This window comes from Brassica napus, chromosome A3 (genome assembly GCF_020379485.1).
Source record: "Brassica napus cultivar Da-Ae chromosome A3, Da-Ae, whole genome shotgun sequence".
Lineage (NCBI taxonomy): Eukaryota > Viridiplantae > Streptophyta > Magnoliopsida > Brassicales > Brassicaceae > Brassica > Brassica napus.
Window position 1 is genome coordinate 3,487,242 of NC_063436.1, and position 6,103 is coordinate 3,493,344.

Sequence of the window (6,103 nt, forward strand, 5' to 3'; positions counted from 1 at the left end):
CAAAACCTGCTATTTTTGGAAAGTTTTCATTTTTTAGAGAAATATTGTAGATTTGGGTTTGTGGTTTAGAAATTAAGATAACAAGAATATTTGTGGATATTTGAGTATTCTTTCAGAATTATTTATTAATAGGTTGTATTTTTAAATAATTTTCTCAAAACCTGCTATTTTTGGAAAGTTTTCATTTTTTAGAGAAATATTGTAGATTTGGGTTTGTGGTTTAGAAATTAAGATAACAAGAATATTTGTGGATATTTGAGTATTCTTTCAGAATTATTCATCAATAGGTTGTATTTTTAAATAATTTTCTCAAAAACTGCTATTTTTGGAAAGTTTTCATTTTTTAGAGAAATATTGTAGATTTGGGTTTGTGGTTTAGAAATTAAGATAACAAGAATATTTGTGGATATTTGAGTATTCTTTCAGAATTATTTATTAATAGGTTGTATTTTTAAATAATTTTCTCAAAACCTGCTATTTTTGGAAAGTTTTCATTTTTTAGAGAAATATTGTAGATTTGGGTTTGTGGTTTAGAAATTAAGATAACAAGAATATTTGTGGATATTTGAGTATTCTTTCAAATTATTCATCAATAGGTTGTATTTTAAAATAATTTTCTCAAAAACTGCTATTTTTGGAAAGTTTTCATTTTTTAGAGAAATATTGTAGATTTGGGTTTGTGGTTTAGAAATTAAGATAACAAGAATATTTGTGGATATTTGAGTATTCTTTCAGAATTATTTATTAATAGGTTGTATTTTTAAATAATTTTCTCAAAACCTGCTATTTTTGGAAAGTTTTCATTTTTTAGAGAAATATTGTAGATTTGGGTTTGTGGTTTAGAAATTAAGATAACAAGAATATTTGTGGATATTTGAGTATTCTTTCAGAATTATTTATTAATAGGTTGTATTTTTAAATAATTTTCTCAAAACCTGCTATTTTTGGAAAGTTTTCATTTTTTAGAGAAATATTGTAGATTTGGGTTTGTGGTTTAGAAATTAAGATAACAAGAATATTTGTGGATATTTGAGTATTCTTTCAGAATTATTTATCAATAGGTTGTATTTTTAAATAATTTTCTCAAAAACTGCTATTTTTGGAAAGTTTTCATTTTTTAGAGAAATATTGTAGATTTGGGTTTGTGGTTTAGAAATTAAGATAACAAGAATATTTGTGGATATTTGAGTATTCTTTCAGAATTATTTATTAATAGGTTGTATTTTTAAATAATTTTCTCAAAACCTGCTATTTTTGGAAAGTTTTCATTTTTTGAGAAATATTGTAGATTTGGGTTTGTGGTTTAGAAATTAAGACAACAAGAATATTTGTGGATATTTGAGTATTCTTTCAGAATTATTTATTAATAGGTTGTATTTTTAAATAATTTTCTCAAAACCTGCTATTTTTGGAAAGTTTTCATTTTTTAGAGAAATATTGTAGATTTGGGTTTGTGGTTTAGAAATTAAGATAACAAGAATATTTGTGGATATTTGAGTATTCTTTCAGAATTATTTATTAATAGGTTGTATTTTTAAATAATTTTCTCAAAACCTGCTATTTTTGGAAAGTTTTCATTTTTTAGAGAAATATTGTAGATTTGGGTTTGTGGTTTAGAAATTAAGATAACAAGAATATTTGTGGATATTTGAGTATTCTTTCAGAATTATTTATTAATAGGTTGTATTTTTAAATAATTTTCTCAAAACCTGCTATTTTTGGAAAGTTTTCATTTTTTAGAGAAATATTGTAGATTTGGGTTTGTGGTTTAGAAATTAAGATAACAAGAATATTTGTGGATATTTGAGTATTCTTTCAGAATTATTTATCAATAGGTTGTATTTTTAAATAATTTTCTCAAAAACTGCTATTTTTGGAAAGTTTTCATTTTTAGAGAAATATTGTAGATTTGGGTTTGTGGTTTAGAAATTAAGATAACAAGAATATTTGTGGATATTTGAGTATTCTTTCAGAATTATTTATTAATAGGTTGTATTTTTAAATAATTTTCTCAAAACCTGCTATTTTTGGAAAGTTTTCATTTTTTAGAGAAATATTGTAGATTTGGGTTTGTGGTTTAGAAATTAAGATAACAAGAATATTTGTGGATATTTGAGTATTCTTTCAGAATTATTTATTAATAGGTTGTATTTTTAAATAATTTTCTCAAAACCTGCTATTTTTGGAAAGTTTTCATTTTTTAGAGAAATATTGTAGATTTGGGTTTGTGGTTTAGAAATTAAGATAACAAGAATATTTGTGGATATTTGAGTATTCTTTCAGAATTATTTATTAATAGGTTGTATTTTTAAATAATTTTCTCAAAACCTGCTATTTTTGGAAAGTTTTCATTTTTTAGAGAAATATTGTAGATTTGGGTTTGTGGTTTAGAAATTAAGATAACAAGAATATTTGTGGATATTTGAGTATTCTTTCAGAATTATTAATTAATAGGTTGTATTTTTAAATAATTTTCTCAAAACCTGCTATTTTTGGAAAGTTTTCATTTTTTAGAGAAATATTGTAGATTTGGGTTTGTGGTTTAGAAATTAAGATAACAAGAATATTTGTGGATATTTGAGTATTCTTTCAGAATTATTCATCAATAGGTTGTATTTTTAAATAATTTTCTCAAAAACTGCTATTTTTGGAAAGTTTTCATTTTTTTGAGAAATATTGTAGATTTGGGTTTGTGGTTTAGAAATTAAGACAACAAGAATATTTGTGGATATTTGAGTATTCTTTCAGAATTATTTATTAATAGGTTGTATTTTTAAATAATTTTCTCAAAACCTGCTATTTTTGGAAAGTTTTCATTTTTTAGAGAAATATTGTAGATTTGGGTTTGTGGTTTAGAAATTAAGACAACAAGAATATATGTGGATATTTGAGTATTCTTTCAAAATTATTCATCAATAGGTTGTATTTTAAAATAATTTTCTCAAAAACTGCTATTTTTGGAAAGTTTTCATTTTTTAGAGAAATATTGTAGATTTGGGTTTGTGGTTTAGAAATTAAGATAACAAGAATATTTGTGGATATTTGAGTATTTTTTCAGAATTATTTATTAATAGGTTGTATTTTTAAATAATTTTCTCAAAACCTGCTATTTTTAGAAAGTTTTCATTTTTTAGAGAAATATTGTAGATTTGGGTTTGTGGTTTAGAAATTAAGATAACAAGAATATTTGTGGATATTTGAGTATTCTTTCAGAATTATTTATTAATAGGTTGTATTTTAAAATAATTTTCTCAAAACCTGCTATTTTTGGAAAGTTTTCATTTTTTAGAGAAATATTGTAGATTTGGGTTTGTGGTTTAGAAATTAAGACAACAAGAATATTTGTGGATATTTGAGTATTCTTTCAGAATTATTCATCAATAGGTTGTATTTTAAAATAATTTTCTTTAAAACTGTTATTTTTGGAAAGTTTTCATTTTTTAGAGAAATATTGTAGATTTGGGTTTGTGGTTTAGAAATTAAGATAACAAGAATATATGTGGATATTTGAGTATTCTTTCAGAATTATTCATCAATATGTTGTATTTTTAAATAATTTTCTCAAAACCTGCTATTTTTAGAAAGTTTTCATTTTTTAGAGAAATATTGTAGATTTGGGTTTGTGGTTTATAAATTAAGATAACAAGAATATGTGTTGATATGTGAGTATTCTTTCAGAATTATTCATCAATAGGTTGTATTTTTAAATAATTTTCTTAAAACCTGCTATTTTTGGAAAGTTTTCATTTTTTAGAGAAATATTGTAGATTTGGGTTTGTGGTTTAGAAATTAAGAAAAAAAGAATATTTGTGGATATTTGAGTATTTTTCAGAATTATTTATCAATAGGTTGTATTTTTAAATAATTTTTTCAAAAACTGCTATTTTTGGAAAGTTTTCATTTTTTAGAGAAATATTGTAGATTTGAATTTGTGGTTTAGAAATTAAGATAACAAGAATATTTGTGGATATTTGAGTATTCTTTCAGAATTATTCATCAATCTGTAGTATTTATAAATAATTTTCTCAAAACCTGCTATTTTTAGAAAGTTTTCATTTTTTTGAAAAATATTGTAGATTTGGGTTTGTGGTTTATAAATTAAGATAACAAGAATATGTGTTGATATGTGAGTATTCTTTCAGAATTATTCATCAATATGTTGTATTTTTAAATAATTTTCTCAAAACCTGCTATTTTTGGAAAATTTTCATTTTTTAGAGAAATATTGTAGATTTGGGTTTGTGGTTTAGAAATTAAGAAAAAAAGAATATTTGTGGATATTTGAGTATTCTTTCATAATTATTCATCAATAGGTTGTATTTTTAAATAATTTTCTCAAAAACTGCTATTTTTGGAAAGTTTTCATTTTTTAGAGAAATATTGTAGATTTGAATTTGTGGTTTAGAAATTAAGATAACAAGAATATTTGTGGATATTTGAGTATTCTTTCAGAATTATTCATCAATCTGTAGTATTTATAAATAATTTTCTCAAAACCTGCTATTTTTAGAAAGTTTTCATTTTTTATGGAAATATTATAGATTTGGGTTTGTGGTTTAGAAATTAAGACAACAAGAATATATGTGGATATTTGAGTATTTTTTCAGAATTATTCATCAATAGGTTGTATTTTTAAATAATTTTCTCAAAACCTGCTATTTTTAGAAAGTTTTCATTTTTAGAGAAATATTGTAGATTTGGGTTTGTGGTTTAGAAATTAAGATAAAAAGAATATTTGTAGATATTTGAGTATTCTTTCAGAATTATTTATTAAAGGTTGTATTTTAAAATAATTTTCTCAAAACCTGCTATTTTTGGAAAGTTTTCATTTTTTAGAGAAATATTGTAGATTTGGGTTTGTGGTTTAGAAATTAAGACAACAAGAATATTTGTGGATATTTGAGTATTCTTTCAGAATTATTCATCAATAGGTTGTATTTTTAAATAATTTTCTCAAAAACTGCTATTTTTGGAAAGTTTTCATTTTTTAGAGAAATATTGTAGATTTGGGTTTGTGGTTTAGAAATTAAGATAACAAGAATATTTGTGGATATTTGAGTATTCTTTCAGAATTATTCATCAATAGGTTGTATTTTTAAATAATTTTCTTAAAAACTGCTATTTTTGGAAAGTTTTCATTTTTTAGAGAAATATTGTAGATTTGGGTTTGTGGTTTAGAAATTAAGATAACAAGAATATTTGTGGATATTTGAGTATTCTTTCAGAATTATTCATCAATCGGTAGTATTTATAAATAATTTTCTCAAAAACTGCTATTTTTAGAAAGTTTTTTAGAGAAATATTGCAGATTTGGGTTTGTGGTTTATAAATTAAGATAACAAGAATATTTGTGGATATGTGAGTATTCTTTCAGAATTATTCATCAATAGGTTGTATTTTTAAATAATTTTCTCAAAACTTGCTATTTTTGGAAAGTTTTCATTTTTTTGAGAAATATTGTAGATTTGGGTTTGTGGTTTAGAAATTAAGAAAAAAAGAATATTTGTGGATATTTAAGTATTCTTTCAGAATTATTCATCAATAAGTTGTATTTTTAAATAATTTTCTCAAAAACTGCTATTTTTGGAAAGTTTTCATTTTTTAGAGAAATATTGTAGATTTGGATTTGTGGTTTAGAAATTAAGATAACAAGAATATTTGTGAATATTTGAGTATTCTTTCAGAACTATTCATCAATAGGTTGTATTTTTAAATAATTTTCTCAAAAACTGCTATTTTTGGAAAATTTTCATTTTTTAGAGAAATATTGTAGATTTGGATTTGTGGTTTAGAAATTAAGATAACAAGAATATTTGTGGATATTTGAGTATTCTTTCAGAATTATTCATCAATCGGTAGTATTTATAAATAATTTTCTCAAAAACTGCTATTTTTAGAAAGTTTTCATTTTTTAGAGAAATATTGTAGATTTGGGTTTGTGGTTTAGAAATTAAGATAACAAGAATATTTGTGGATATTTGAGTATTCTTTCAGAATTATTCATCAATAGGTTGTATTTTTAAATAATTTTCTCAAAAACTGCTATTTTTGGAAATTTTTCATTTTTTAGAGAAATATTGTAGATTTGGGTTTGTGGTTTAGA